General features: G+C 33.6%; 1 protein-coding gene across 4 annotated transcripts in view; it reads right to left on the reverse strand.

Annotated features, from left to right (window-relative positions):
* Positions 1-17453, reverse strand: part of LOC143249496 (zinc finger protein 423-like) — a 199075-nt gene that overhangs the window by 40028 nt on the left and 141594 nt on the right. Inside the window, exon 1 of one of the 4 annotated variants that reach the window (XM_076499469.1) lies at positions 5999-6184. The exons of the other annotated variants lie outside the window; for them this stretch is intronic. The gene's annotated coding sequence lies outside the window, so the exon portion shown is untranslated. Of the gene's footprint in view, positions 1-5998; positions 6185-17453 lie in introns of those variants that run through there. 4 annotated transcript variants of the gene reach the window in all.

Below are 17453 nucleotides of genomic sequence, written 5' to 3' on the forward strand. Positions count from 1 at the left end.
CAGATTTTTCTTGATGCAGCTAAAAGTTAATTATGAACAAAAAAAAACATTCACAGTGACACAAAGTTAAAGTCTATTAAATATGACCTTTTTCTAACTAGGTTTATTGTTATCAAACAGATTAATTCTGGTGATATGGGCAGGGCACTGCCAAGTCATAAAACACTGAGAAACTTACCATGAATACAATGAAATGTAAGGGAGAAGACGTGTGTTTGGTGTTATTTTAACCGAACTTCACTACAAATGGGTGTGATACGAAGTGTATTCGCGTGTGTATGTGCCAAGTATGGCTTCAAAGGTAAACTTTATCTCAGTAGAACAGATACTAGTTTGAGAAATATATAATAAAATGCTATGTTTGCGTGACCGTGAAATTGAAAATAACGGCGGCTTTCTCAACAAAACATGCAATCCCACATTTTCTTCATCGGTATTTGTTTAATTATATTTAAACTATAAAATTATTTTTTGTCATAGAAGCAAACAATACGATTTTGTATTGTAATTGACAATCATACAACACATCTTGGGACAACTTAAGGCGTTTTGTTTTGTGTGTGCTGAGTACCTGGGAAGATATTTTATTAATTAAGCTAGGTTTCTGTCATAAATATTTTCTTGACTTTAAGAACTTTTAGTTTGTTTTCGGAAAGCGCCAGAATGAACAGTTCGTTTGTTTGTTTTGAATTTCGTGCAAAGTTACACGAGGGCTATTTGCGCTAGCCGTCCCTAATTTAGTAGTGTAAGACTAGAGGGAAGGCAACTAGTCGTCACCATCCACCGCCAACTCTTGGGCTACTCTTTTGCCAACGAATAGTGGGATTGATAGTCATATTATAACGCCTCTACATCTAAAAGGGCGAACATGTTTGGTCTGACGGGGAATCGAACACGCGACCTTCGGATTACGTGTCGAGCGCCTTAACCACCTGGCCATGCCGGGCCTACACAGTGCGTTATTATTGTGAAAATGAATTCCTTATAAATTGTTCACTGAACAAATGATAAGCTGAAATGAATGTTTCCGTAGTTAGTGTTCGTAATTTCTCAAAATAATATATTTATATATACATATTTTAGGACTCAACTAACTGTTTAAAGACATGTCTACACGAATTACCAACTTCTACTACGCATAGGAAAATATACATTTGTCTGTATAGCATCAGATCTAAATACCTTGAAAAACAGGTCGAGAAACAGTGCTCACAACGACTACTTCACTTTGATGAATATATAATATTCATTGTTGTAGACATTATGTTCTATTAAATGAACTCCGTCAACGTGAACTTATTTTATTTTCTTCATCATGTACTGTATTGAAGTAGGTTCCACACGTATGCGTATATGTATACAAGCACACAAGATCATACAGATAGGAGTAGCTAGAAGTAATCGCTTCGCTGTATAAATTATCAACAGCATAAGAATATCTCACTCCTCAGGTATATATAATCTCTATTCGAGATATAGCTATAATCTCAAATTCACAGTGATCTCAGTACTGTCTGGTCTATAGAAAATGAATACCATTATACTCACCTATAGATATAAAAATATTCTGTAAGCAGATTCCATGTTTACAATAAACATTACATTAAAGATTCTGTAAACTATATGTAATATAAAGACAAAAGAGTGGTGAAAATGTAAATCATGTCAATATATGTGACCAGTCACTTATTGTGTATAGATTGGATTTCTTTAAATATATATTTTTATTTTCTTTTACACATTTTACTATCTGAAAAACAACCATAAGGCTACAAATAGATTTCGAATAAATCCAATATACGTTCAGTTTTTATCACTAATCCAAGGGTTTTTGCTTTATATTTCTATTAAAAATTTAGATCTTTGATTTGATCGTATATGTAATAATAATTATAGATAAATTCTAACAGTGGTGAGCTATTTGAAGTACGGGCACAAGTATCACACAACCAAGTTCTGTTATGACGTCACTACTATTGCTGAAGGATGACGTATTACAACAACAATTGCAATAAAATCAAACTCATAAGATTACACTTGGTCCCTATGTCAGTTTGTACGGTTACATGAAAAATTGTTTACCGCTAGGCATAACACTTACTCAGAACAATATAAACATTAGTGAACTAGTCACCACTTCATTCAAAAGACTTATTAAAAGCATTTAAATGTGCTTATGTCCGAAAACATCGTTAACTGCGAAACTACTCAACCGATTAAAGAACTCATACTAAACATTACAAGTATTATAGTTTGATCTTTATATTGAATTAGCTACGCTCATTATTTGGTATATGATTTTAATTCGTATATATGCTGTGATGGGAAATTGAATTAATAAGAGACAATGAGGAACCGTTATGAGTGTTACTAAAATCTCTGTACGAATTTGGTGTGAACTTGATACATAGACACACACACACATACGTACATAGTGGATAGAAGTGCGAACTATACATACATGAAAGATAAATAGGTGGCTACTTTTAAAGATAGATTTATTTAAGGTAGTGTTTTTTAGTGTTTAAAAAATCTTTTTGTTCAGTTAAAAACGCAGTGGTTTTATGAAAAGATCAGTTTGAAGTTCTCGATCTTCGGTTAATACACAGCCCACTACGAAACGTTTAACAACATTTGTTGTGTAGGTGAACAAGCCTGAATAACCAGAAGCCTTTGAAAGTTCAAAGACTCGCGTGACTGTCTCGTTGTTCTCTGTTAAGACATGACAGAACACCTGTACAGGCTAAGGGCCAAATAGGTTCGAGCTAGGGCCGTTCCTCTTCAGCGAGCAAATAGAAAAGGCCTGATACGCTTTGTGGCCTTGCCTGCTTAGGTGCCTCGGATTTCGCAGCAAGTCACGTTGACGGTGGTCAAACTTTAACAATAAATCATATGTACAATAAGTACAGCGAATGCATAGGAGTCGACGTGACTACCTACTTTACACATAACTTGACATAATCCCAACTACGTTTCTATGTTGTTTTACTTTTTTCTTGAACCTCAGCCATATTCTGTTGCATCATCCGGAAATGTCGCATTAAGCAGACGAGGTATTTTTGAAAACTTGTTCTACAGCCATAAAAGTTGCTTCGTCTGCATGTAGTTTATGAAGATATGAGTTAATTAAAGTCAAACTCAAAAATTTCGCGAGAGTTAATCCGAATCATGAAAACCTTGTATTAAATTTTATTCGTCCTGCTATATTTTTTAAATATCATTTTTTTATATAATTTCCTAACGCCGAAACGCTGGATTTATAAATTACAAATCGACATATTTTAACATTTTTACAGTCTTCTGCCAACAACAATATTGATACACAAAATTTTTTTCTTAATAAAATTGTATTTTAATTTACAAACAACAATACAATTCATGACAACAGTTTTACGGGTAATACTTTATAAACAAATGTTTTTCAAACTTACAAACAATACTGAGTCTTATATCTAGTCTGAAACTGGATACTTTACCGACGGTTCATGGAGAACAGTTTAATTCTAATTTATAAGCAAAAGTTTTTCAAACTTACAAACAATATAAAGTTCTCTATCCGGTCTGGAACTGAATACTTTGTTGGCGGTTCACGAGGCGCAAATTACTTTTATGTTGATATATAAATACACGTCACTTGACGGAAATGATAGTTAGCTCTATTCTTCACACGGGAGTTTTTTTCCGACGAAAATATCTAATGTTCTCGTAGAAATACTAACGTTCGAAGTTAATTCACTGAAGACTGTTATGTTCGAAATCTATAAATGTTCCGGTCAAATGTCTTTAGTTTCTCGACTAATAAGCATTTATCACAATTATAGCTTCCGAGGTTTATATTATAGTATACAGACTCAAGCAAACTAACAACTGTCTCTCTGCATGTTCGGATGGCTAGCTTTTATACTTATTAGATAAAATTCTTGAAAATTCATTAGGCAACAGTGTTCGAAGATACCCTAGAGCTTTTGTAAAGCATATATTGTCGATTCTTACACTCAAGAATCTTCTACAAATTTAGAAAACAGACGGAACTTGCGTAATACATATTTAACAACATACAAATGCATCAAACTGAAACAAACATAGATATTAAAATAAAGTATAACAGTAAATCTGTTAGAATTCTCGTCATTATTGGATCTTTATAAAAGGCCAACTTAATTTCTTCGAAAAAATCGATTATTTATCGTTAGAAAAGCAGCCATTATAAAAATAAGAAGCCCTTAAATACATTGCAGCCACTATTCACGTTTTGTACAACAAAGTATTTACATATAAGCAAAGCAACACTAACCCTAAAATATCTCTATCATGTTAACTGTGATGGATACTTACAATCGGGTGAGGTGAAGAATTTGTGTGTAATAATACAATATAGAAGAAAGAGACGTCCACGTGCTAATAACTAATCTCATGTTTCAATCGCCACTTCATATGATAACTGTAGGGCCCGGCATGGCCTAGCGCGTAAGGCGTGCGCTTCGTAATCTGAGGGTCGCGGGTTCGCGCCCGAGTCGTGCCAAACATGCTCGCCCTCCCAGCCGTGGGGGCGTTATAATGTGACGGTCAATCCCACTATTCGTTGGTAAAAGAGTAGCCCAAGAGTTGGCGGTGGGTGGTCTTACACTGCTAAATTAGGGACGGCTAGCACAGATAGCCCTCGAGTAGCTTTGTGCGAAATTCCAAAACAACAACAACAAATGATGACTGTACCTCAATATGCATTTAGCATCAGTAATAAATGAAAACAAATGCTATATTATTTGGATCGAAAATAACAACAAAAAACATAAAAAATAAACAGTTCATAAATCACAGGATTCAACCATCAAAAGCCAAAACTGTTCAACAGATTTTTCTAATAAAACTGTGGTATGGAGAAAAGTTGCACAGATAAATAAAATTGCTTTAATAACGAAATAACTGTGTACTAAATCCCGATTTATAGTAGAGTAAGTAGACGGTATTGATTCTGCAAAAGTAACCATACACATATTTTAAGCCTAAAAATCAATTAAATATGCGATCATTTTACCAATCCTTTCTATTTGTTGAAACAAAATTGCTTGCAAGTTAGAAAAGTTATACAAATTAGGTATATTCATTCCACTAGCATCGGAAATTACATTATGAATCGTGCTCAACAACTTACGTTATAAAAACTAATGATTTTATTGAGTTACATTCCCGATATTCATACGGAACAGCAAATTTAAACAGTAGTTCAAGCAAAAATTATCTTAGCGTTCCCAACTTCGACTTTTGAAAGTTCAAGAATCTAGAAAAACAAATAAATAATTGTCTAATCATTTTTGAAATCATTGAAGTTTTTATGATATAATAACTTATTTAAATGAACTAAATATGTTGTTATTTTTCTGTAGTGTACCATGTTTTATGAATTTAACTTAAGACATTCGTTTGGTACACCTAACTGAGCTTAAGGAATATATGTACTATGCAAAGAGGCGAAGTAGGAAGGACGCATGCCCCCCCCCCTGAAAAAAATGTAGGCATACTGATTATTTATTATTTACCAGCTTTTATATATAATGAACTAGTTTTGTGTCATTTAAACAAAACGTCTACAAACACTAATACATTTGATTTGTTTTAATTAAATATTTAGATCAATTCCAGTTGGTTTTTTTTATTTATTGGCTCCCTTATTATCTTCTACCCCCACCCAGACAGAGTGGATAAACCTGGTTAGGACATAAACAATGCTACAAAGTAAAAGATAAAAACCACACTTTTCACCCATCTTCAAAATATGAACCTTTAAAAACTAAGCACATACACAAATACATTACGATAAAGAATGGTATTCAAACTATGCTAAATAATTCTGTCATTGCGTAATTGTTGTGTCGATATATAGGCATTCAAATATTTTAAATAAATCATATTATTTGCTACCTAATGATAAACATACATATATATTCTTTGACACAAACATGTAAGCACAACAAGTGGCAGTATAAATGTGCATAATTACCATCTCTGAGAGCATGTCCGAGAGCTTATAACGCTAAAAATCAGGTGCTGATACTCGCGGGTTGAACAACACAGATAACCCGTATGTGCAGCTTTGAACGTAGCAGCAAACAAACAAAATACAAACACCAATATATTTCTGTTTACAACGGCTGCAGGGCGATAATGTTTTCAGTCTGCTTTCACTCCGTAGGTTCGCTCTTCTATACTACTTTAGAAATTTAAATGACCATTGAAAGATGCAATATTTTCTAGAGTTTTCTCCATATAATTGTTACTCAACTAAATTTAGAGAAGTGATCTCATTAAATAGCAACAGGGGGTACACTTTCTTTTTACGTATGACGTCATATCTACAAACGACTGGATTATCTGGTACAAGTTCATTCGCTTATATGTAAAAACTAATGGTCTAGTTCTTCTAGAGACAGATTCACGTTCTGCTGATAGAACTGACCTTCTCGTGACTACAATATAAATATTATTAACCCCTCAATTGTGGTTGATATCGTATGATGTTAGCGAAGGCGATTGCAGTTGACATCATATAATGCAAACATTTTGCGTACAACATTTTGAATGGTCCGTCGCAAAAAAAATTAGAGAATCTTTACATATGGGGTTGTAAGAAGATTTACACAAGACGTAAACGAAGGGTTAATTATATATTTACATAAAAATTTTTCTCAACCCAAACCAGCCGTTTTTACATATATATTTTTCTCTACAAGTGGGTTTTCTCGTCATCACTGAAGAGTTAATTAGTCAAAATGACCATATCCAGGTTAAAATATTGACTTGCGAAATGGAAAAGAAGAGCAGACAACGAAATCAATTACAACATTGTGATATTACGTTTAACTGATCATGGTCCAAGTATCTTGTCAGAATAGGCCACCTCTTCATTTTTGTATTTAACGTTACATTTTGGGATCTTACGTTTTTGGTTCAAACATTTTAAAATAATTTAAAATAGGACTATAGTTTTTGCTTCCGTTGTAGCAGCTCTCCTTTAGAATAGAGTTAGATAATTTCTAGTGCAGTAAATATTACATTTTGATGTTCATTACAGCCGAACTGACGTGATAAGAAAAAAGTGCACATAATTATATAAATAGAATGGCACGTGAGGTCATGCCTAATGTAATAGAGAGGGCTCCGTTGTTACCCTGGGGTAAGTCACGTGACTAACATCTGCTGGTTACGCAGCTACTTAAGGATAACTTTAAACATGTTTGAAATGTAAAAATAGAAACTAGTTTTACAATATTCAAGACTACATCGTTATGTAAAAAACAACAACAAACTTTTACATCAACTACTTTTTAAATATTTAAAAATATAATATTTTATCCCAATAAATACAAGTAAAGGCATCCTATACAAAGTGCTTGATCACTAACTGTGCATCAAAATCGAAAACGTTCACTAATTCACTAGTCCAATCTGAAACACACATTCACCGCTTTGACCCACGTTGCTTACACTGTCTGAAATTCCCATAAAAAACAAATTTTACTTGCATTATGCTCTACTTTCGATAGCATTTCGTTTAGTTTTTCGAAAAGTTGTTTGTTCGAAGTTAAGCACAAAGCAACACAATGAGCTATCAGTGCTCTGCCTACCACGGGTATCAAAGCTCTAGCCATGTAAGTCCGTAGACATGCCACTGTACCACTGGGGGCGTTTTGTGAACAATGTGTTTTCATGTATAATAGTTTAATACATATTTATATATATAATTTATTTCGTTGTCACACAGGTTAACTCAGAATGATTTGTTTGTTTGTGAATTTCGCACAAAGCTACTGGAGGGCTATCTGTGCTAGCCGTCCCTAATTTAGCAGTGTAAGACTAGAGAGAAGGCAGCTAGTCATTACCACCCACCGCCAACTCTTGGGCTACTCTTTTACCAACGAATAGTGGGACCAACCGCACATTATAACGCCCCCACCGCTATAAGGGCGAGCATGTTTGGCGCGACGAGGATGCGAACCCGCGACCCTCAAATTACGAGTCGCACGCCTTAACACGCTTGGCCATGCCGGGCCTAGAATGATTTACTCAATAAATATGAAATACGTTGTCTAAACACATTCTACTGTCGTATCATTTATGTATAATATACAGTCAGCGTCATAAAATATTTGCCTCATTGTGTATTAGGGTATGAAGATATTTTAGTGTTAATTAGGCCTTGATTTAGGTGCGTTTCTCAATAAACAGAATATAAAATAATTTAAATCCATTAGGCACATTATTTTGAAATATGTTACTTGTTTATCGTAAATTACTAAAATAGCTGAAAACATTCGACTTTGCTGTGAATGTGTGATTGAGGTTGGAAAGGTAAATAGTCAGTAATGTTTAGACATAACTGGCTGAAATTGTTTGTTTGTTTGTTTATTTTTGAATTTCGCGCAAAGCTAAAAGAGGGCTATCTGCGCTAACCCTCCCTGATTTAGGAGTGTAAGACTAGAGGGAAGGCAACTAGTTATCATCACCCACCGCCAATTCTTGGGCTACTATTTTACCAAGTGAATAATGGTATTGATCGTCATATTATAACGTCCCCATGGCTGAAAGTACAAGCATGTTTGTTGGGACGGAGATTCGAACCCGCAACCCTCAGATTACGTGTCGAATTCCTTAACCGCCTGGCATGCTAACTGGCTATCATAAGAACAATCATAGCCAGTATTGTATAAACTTGAAAAAATGATCGTAGTCTCTGTTATTTAGGCTGAAACGTAAAACATTCAGTTTGTTTAAGCTGCAAAGTGGCTAATTTTAATAATACTATTATTTAGATTAAATGGAGTTCACATAAAGTATTGTTTAGGTTAAAAATAGCATCAAAGTCAGTGTTTTATGGACAGAAGAGAATATTATAAACAGGACTGTTTAGGTTGGAAAGAACAACATAGAAGTATCATTTAAACTAGCTAATCAAACTTTGTCATCCAGGTCCCATTTCATAAGTATGTGATTTCTTGCGCATTCCCGTCTTTTGTTTTTTTAAATAAGTAAAAGAATGACTTAAGTGACCAGATGCAATACATATTAAAATGCTATATGTATTGTATTACGTATTACAATTTCAAATAGCCTTAAACTGAGATAAATAGTAATTTAAATTTAGAAGTTAAATAAATGTCAATAATAAGTGAATATTATACTTGAAGTTTGATACGCAGATTTTTTCATTTTAATACAAATATATTTTAATATACAAAGAATAAGAGAATTTACAATAATGGGTATTAAAATAATGATCTATATACACAAAAGTTTTTAATAAACTTTACAAACAATGTTGTGTTTTATATCTAGTCTGGAACTTCCTTGATAATTTACAATAATGGGTATTAAAATAATGATCTATATACACAAAAGTTTTTAATAAACTTTACAAACAATGTTGTGTTTTATATCTAGTCTGGAACTTCCTTGATAATTTACAATAATGGGTATTAAAATAATGATCTATATACACAAAAGTTTTTAATAAATTTTACAAACAATGTTGTGTTTTATATCTAGTCTGGAACTTCCTTGATAATTTACAATAATGGGTATTAAAATAATGATCTATATACACAAAAGTTTTTAATAAACTTTACAAACAATGTTGTGTTTTATATCTAGTCTGGAACTTCCTTGATAATTTACAATAATGGGTATTAAAATAATGATCTATATACACAAAAGTTTTTAATAAACTTTACAAACAATGTTGTGTTTTATATCTAGTCTGGAACTTCCTTGATAATTTACAATAATGGGTATTAAAATAATGAGCTATATACACAAAAGTTTTTAATAAACTTTACAAACAATGTTGTGTTTTATATCTAGTCTGGAACTTCCTTGATAATTTACAATAATGGGTATTAAAATAATGATCTATATACACAAAAGTTTTTAATAAATTTTACAAACAATGTTGTGTTTTATATCTAGTCTGGAACTTCCTTGATAATTTACAATAATGGGTATTAAAATAATGATCTATATACACAAAAGTTTTTAATAAACTTTACAAACAATGTTGTGTTTTATATCTAGTCTGGAACTTCCTTGATAATTTACAATAATGGGTATTAAAATAATGATCTATATACACAAAAGTTTTTAATAAACTTTACAAACAATGTTGTGTTTTATATCTAGTCTGGAACTTCCTTGATAATTTACAATAATGGGTACTAAAATAATGATCTATATACACAAAAGTTTTTAATAAACTTTACAAACAATGTTGTGTTTTATATCTAGTCTGGAACTTCCTTGATATCTTATCGAGGGCTTACGATGAGCGAATTAATTTCCAGTTAATGTAGGTACGGCCTGGCATGGCCCAGCGCATACGGCGTGCGACTCGTAATCCGAGGGTCGCGGGTTCGCATCCCCGTCGCGCCAAACATGCTCGCCCTCCCAGCCGTGGAGGCGTTATAATGTGCGATCAATCCCACTATTCGTTGGTAAAAGAGTAGCCCAAGAGTTGGCGGTGGGTGGTGATGACTAGCTGCCTTCCCTCTAGTCTTACACTGCTAAATTAGGGACTGCTCGGTGCAGTGGGCTAACAACCTACTCACTTAAATACTTGTTGAAGAATCCGCAAGCGATTGCGGCCCTATGCTCCTAGATGGAATCTAATGGTGATAACTAACTAACTAACTAATATAGGTACAATTCACTTAGCAGGGAGCTAATTAGCTTTGGATTTTTCGCTGATCACACGTCGAGTATTTCACGGCTAAAGTTATATAATGTCTTCGGAAATAGCTCCCTTCCCAATGACACAACGGCATGTCTGTGGGCTTACAACGCTAGAATCCAGGTTTCGATACCCGTGGTAGGCAGAGCACATAAAGTCCATTGAAGCAAAAAATCTTGGTAAATATACTAATGTCCGTATTGTTTGTATAGTTCGATTTTATAAACTTTCCTAGTCATATATCTTAAGTTTGTTATTAAAAAGCGTTCATCACACTTATAGCTTCCGAGACTTATATTATAACAATAGTAGCAAACAAATAATATATACTGTCTCTTGGCGTTTCGTATTGGTTACATTTACAGGCGTGAGGAAAGTTTCTAGAAATTTAAGCTTGTACAACAATATAGACGATACAAAAATGTTTATGTACACAAATATATTGTTGATTCGTACATTTTTTTGTAGATTGGCGGAAATTTTGCAATACAGGTTTAACAGGGTAAGTTATGTACATTTTTAAATATAAATTTAATTTTAATAACACTATGTAACAAAATTCTTACTTTTTCTTGTTCCTGGGCAGAAAGTGTTATTTCCCAGTTGCTTATGTCTAATGTAAATGTAGTGACCTATTTTTCTCTTCAAACTTTGCTTTTGTGACCTGGGTAATGAAATTTTCAAATTTACCCATTTTCCAGAACATTCCAGGAAGATTTAGTGCTGAGTAGCTGATAGAGAATTTTCTCAAACTTTCAAGAACTTTCTAGAATGTTGTAGTTTGAAGGTAATAAACATTTTAGTATAACTTAAGTATAAATACATGTAAATCTTGATTCATATGTTGGGTCTCCAAGGCAGTTCCAGCTTCCTAAGTGAACACATAGATTTAATTTGATTTTATTTTAATCTCACCTATTTGATTTTATCAGAGATGGCATCAGGAAGTTGTAAGCATTCTGCTATGTATGTGGCCAATTTATCAAGACGAGAGCAAAAATGTACTCTGTGACAGTATCTGCCTTGAAGTATGATAAGTATGGCTGGGAGGTTATCGGAAACTTCAAAATGGTGGCATTCCTGATGGGTCTCCAAGGAGGCTTTACCAAGTTTCCCTGTTATCTTTGCTTTTGGGACAGCATGATCACCGCAGCGCACTACAATACGAAGAACTGGTCACAACAAACCGAATTCTCTGTGTGGAGGCACAATGTCAAGTGTGAGCCACTAGTGGACATCCAGAAGGTGTTGTTCTCACCATTGCACATAAAATTGGGTCTTATGAAACAATTTGTCACAGCTATTGATAAGGAGTCTGCAGCATTCAAGTACCTCTGAGACTTTTTCCGTAAGCTGTCTGAGGCAAAGGTCAAAGCTGGTGTCTTCGTTGGACCACAAATAAAGATCCGTAAGCTGTCTGAGGCAAAGGTCAAAGCTGGTGTCTTCGTTGGACCACAAATAAAGAAGATCCTGGAGTGCACAGAATTCCTGAAAAAGTTCAGTAGGAATGAAAAAAAAAAAGCTTGGGACAGCTTTGTTACAATGGTTCGGGGCTTCTTGGGCAATCACAACGCCGAAAATTATGTGAAACTGTTTGAAGCTCTGGTGAAGAACTACGGCAATATGGGCTGCAGCTGGTCTTTGAAAGTTCATGTCCTTGACGCTCATCTTGATATATTCAAGAAGAACATGGGAGCATACTCAGAGGAGCAAGGCGAGCGCTTCCACCAAGATGTACTGAACTTTGAACACCAAGGAACGTATAACAAAAACATTATGGGAGACTGACTATATTTGGGGGCTAATACGTGAAATTGATCTACATTACAGTCGCAAATCTCGAAAAACTACTCGCTTCTAAACATTTTAGTATAACTTTAGTATAAATACATGTAAATCTTGATTCATATGTTGTTTTATTTAGACCTTATGTAAATAAAAATGTGCAAATTTGCCCGTTTTTACATAGAAAATAAATAAATTTCTAGATTTCATTATCCAGGTCACAAAAGCAAAGTTTGAAGGTAATAATGGTGATTTTCTGTACATTTACAACATGAGCAATTAAGAAATACACATACTATCCAGGAACAAAATGTGTGTTACATAGTATAATCATCGATATTAAAATAGGTACATGACAGTAAATTTGTCATAGTTGTAGTGATTACATGCTATTTTAATTAATAAAAATATATCAGTTTTGCATACTTATTACACTACTGAGTTTACCCTAATCGGTCGTGTCCCCATGAGGAGAAATGTTTCACATAATGGAAAGTTTGTTTTAAAGAAAAGAGTTTGTTTGTTTGTTTGTTTTTTTGAATTTCGCGCAAAGCTACACGAGGGCTATTTGCGCTAGCCGTCCCTAATTTAGCAGTGTAGGACTAGAGGGAAGGCAACTAGTCATCACTAGCTACCGCCAACTCTTGGGCTACTCCTTTACTAACAAACAGTGGGATTGACCGTTACTTTATAACGCCCTCATGAGTGAAAAAGAGAGCATGTTTGGTGCGACGGGGAGCTGAGCCTGCGACTTTAAAATTGCGAGTTGAGTGTCGTAACAGCCTGACCTTACTGACCTCAATACAAAGTGATAAATACAACATTGTGTAAATTGTTAAAAGTATCATAGCTACAGTTGTTTAGATTGAAAAAAACGTGCGAATCAGTATCATTTAGACTGCAAAGTATTGTTTAAAGTGAATAAGGTAGAATACACAGCGAAGAGATTGATAATGATATCTTGGCAATTTCATCGTTTCGGCTGAGAAACGTCTTTTAGTCAAAATATCTAAATTTGAGAAAATAGTATGTAAAATAATTGAGTTTACATTAGAATACTGCATCGGTACCAAACAGTTTTTCAAGACTCATATGAAGTAAATTGCGAAATAATGTCACAGAGAGGTCAGGTCGAAATTATATACCGAATGTATTTCTAATTGTGATCTGTATCTTAGCTTTTGAGCAGGTAGGGAAGCCTAATTAAAAGGTCGCGAATGAAGACAATAGAAGCTGGACAACAAGGACTGTTGACTGTCTATCTGCAATGAAAATAAAATCTGACATTTATTGAGAGTGAGCTTTAGATAAAAGTATTTTATAGTTTAATGAGGTATACAAGGTCACAGAAGTCCGTAAGATCTTATAATGCAATAACAAAGAGATCGATTTAAAGCATATTGATACACGATACACCAATTACACGTAATAGAAAAGTAAAGCTTGTATAAGTAAGATAACAAAAAAGAAATATTATTTCAACCCTGAAGGTTTTTTGTGAACAATGTTAATATCAACGTGTTTTTCTTTTGCCGCCTTCAGAAACTCAAAATGCCAATCTCAACATAATAATATAAATGTAATAGTTCTAAAACCTTCATTAAGATTCCCTGACAACAAAACAAAAAAAATTAAATGTTCTAATAGAAACAGAAAACAAACAAGGTTATTAAGTGTTTTTGATATAATAATGAGACAACTTGTGTTTTTTTTTTTTTTTTGTGCTGATCCGAGAAAATATTTCTTAATGAGTGTACTAATAAGACAAATATTATTTGTTATATTAGTATTAATAGGGTAGGCCTGGTGAGGTTGTATGTTATAGATACCTATCATAAATTACTCGCTTCGTAAATATTTTCTACCTAATAAATGACTGGCACAGGTTCTGAATTTCGTCTTTTGTAATTGGTGGAAAGGAGTACACTTAAGAATGAGAATTTGGATTGTGACACAAGGTAATTTATTATGAGCCTGATTATATATATATAAGCAGTTTACAGTATGATGAGTCGTGCGTACATATAAATTGTAATCATTGTTTACCAAGGAATGTGGTAGTTTCCATCTTTACTTTCCAACAATATCATTAGAGTTTACTTTCCTGGAGTTAAGGTTTAAATTGTTTCCTATTTTATATACTAGAATTTATTTGACCTGTCTGAAAAAAAAAAAATTCTGCGACCTGCGAGTTGTAAGTTTACAATTCGATACAATTAATGCTACTTTCTCAACATAATAATTTGATATAATTCCTTGATGAGAATTTTATTATAAGACCAATAACTAGACTTGGAGACAATCACTACCTACTAAATAAACATTGAAACCAAATATATTTTGATTACAAAATGAACAATTGTGTTTGCATTAAACATTTTATAATATATAATATATAATTAGCTATTGTGTAGAATATGCTTCGTTATATTTTAAAAGCTGTTCCATTAATAAGCCATTGATGATTAGTAGGCTTAGAATTAAGATGACATCGAACGAAGTGCGTTTTGAACATTACTTATGACATTGCACAGTCTGCGGAATATTCTACACATATTATCAGCACGTATAATATGTGGGTTGTTAAGTATAACATTGCTCAACATGGTACTGAGTCATGATGGTACACATGATACTATAACGTTATGGTGTAACCGATTTTTGCTAGTATAAACGTAATTATAATAAATTATATTTATCGTGAAACAATATTAATAGAATTGCTGTATTTTTAAGCACACTGTATTTTAATTGTTGGTTAAGGTTTTTCCGAGAAGGAGAATGTGTTATAAATTAACAACAACACTATGTCTATCACATCCATTGATGTGTGATTGAAATTCTATAATATAACCTAATCTTTCTCGGGAAAACCTAAGGGCGTGTATGAGTTTTCTTATAGCAAATCCACATCGGGCTATCTGCTGTGTCCACAGAGGTTAATCGAACCCCCTTATTTTAGCGTTGTAAATTCGTAGACTTACCGCTGTCCCAGTGGGGGACAACTCTAAGGGATCGAATAAAAATGTAGTACTTAAAGATATTAGCTTAACACTACTGTCTTCAAAGTCTGTGATAAAGATAATCATACATTAAAACAACAGTTTGAACGTGAAGAAAATCCAGCTTTGACTCGTTTTATTACTTCTATATTTTGTTGTTAAGAAATAAAGAAAATAAACTTTATATAGAGGGCGACAAAAGTAATTCCGCTGTTAGTTATCAACTTCACCCATTTTTACTTTTGTGCTGTAAGCTGCCCTATGCAACTTGTTGTAATCTGAAAATAATTGGTACCCACTTTTTATTTGTCAAACTCGCGTTATGAAAGACATGACAAAATGGAAAACAGATGAACTTGGATGATGCCTAAACTCATTGATATTTGAGCCTGATATGGCAGAAATATAGTTTTACTATAATCATCATACCAACGGCTTCTTCCAAAAGTACTCATGGCGAAACAAACAAGTGAATTTCAACGGCCGAACGCACAACGTTAAGCCAGGTGATTATGATATGATATTACTTATATTTGATTTGGTTAGAGAAAGGTCATGACACTCACAAATTTATAAACCCACGTTATTCAAAGGAGCACGAAGCGTGCGGAACAACATAAGTCGAGGTTGAAAAATAGGCCGGTGTGTCAGTGGGAAAACAGATAAAGCTGTCAGTGGCGATATAGTGACAAAACAGACTGTTTTACGCACTACACCCACTTTCATATTACACACTCATTGAAATTTATTTACATATACATGGCTAAATCGGAATGTCCTGTCATAGTACACTAAGAACAACTATTTATTTAAACGTTTACAAAAATATTTTGTTTTGTGATGTTTAAGTGATATGTTATCTTAAAAGAAATAATTTATTAGAACAGGACAGGTTACTTGTTTGTTTGTTTTTGAATTTCGCGCAAAACTATTCGAGAGCTATCAGCGATAGCCGTCCCTAATTTAGCAGAGTAAGACTAGGTGAAGGCAGCTAGTCATCACCACTCACCACCAACTGTTGGGCTACTCTTTTACCAAAGAAAAGTGGGATTGGCCGTCACATTATAACACCACCACGACTGAAAGGGCGAGCATGTTTGGTGTGACAGGGATTCGAACCCACGACCCTCGGATTACGAGTCGAATGCCTTAAACACCTGGCCATGCTGGGACGACAGGTTACTGCATTTATAAAACAGCCAACATTAACGTTACATGTGATTATGAATTATGTAATAGAGTTGATTAATTTATGATTACATGTAAATTTCAAACAGAACGAATTTTCATACATCACATTTAAAATTAATATATTTTTGTTAGTCTTTTACATTTGAAATTTCTTTCAACCATTTGTTTACTGCTTGATTAACTTAGAACAAGGAGGTTCGTTATTTCTTCCTTTAATATCTTTGCATAAAACTGTGAGCTATGCACGACCTGTTCGCTTCACGGACTGACCACCATATTCGAGCGTTGTAAGCTGCTTCTGAGCCATATGAAAACTTCGTTATTTGTCTTAACAGAACGCTACTTCGGCACAACTATAAAATCGGAATGAAACTGATATAATCTAACATCGTTGAGTTAGAACAAAATTGACATAACACAGCATAACTGAATCAAAACGAAACTGATTTCATCTGGCATCACTGAACCAAAATAAAAGTGATGTAATCTAGTATCACTGAATAAAAACGAAACTGGTATAATGTGGCACCACTGAATCAAAACTAAACTGATATAATACAGCATTACTTAATCAGAACAAAAATTATATAATCTAGCATCGCTAAATCAGAATAAAAATGGTATACAAAATTATTTTTAACGAAAATAATAGTCTCTGCCTTTTGATTTACCATACAAACAAAACTGAAATATGTTGTTCGATGTTCAAGTAAAAATTTGTTTTGTTTTTGAATTTCGCGCAAGCTACACGAGGACTA

The sequence above is a fragment of the Tachypleus tridentatus genome, chromosome 1 (assembly GCF_004210375.1).
Source record: "Tachypleus tridentatus isolate NWPU-2018 chromosome 1, ASM421037v1, whole genome shotgun sequence".
In the NCBI taxonomy this organism is placed as follows: Eukaryota; Metazoa; Arthropoda; class Merostomata; order Xiphosura; family Limulidae; genus Tachypleus; species Tachypleus tridentatus.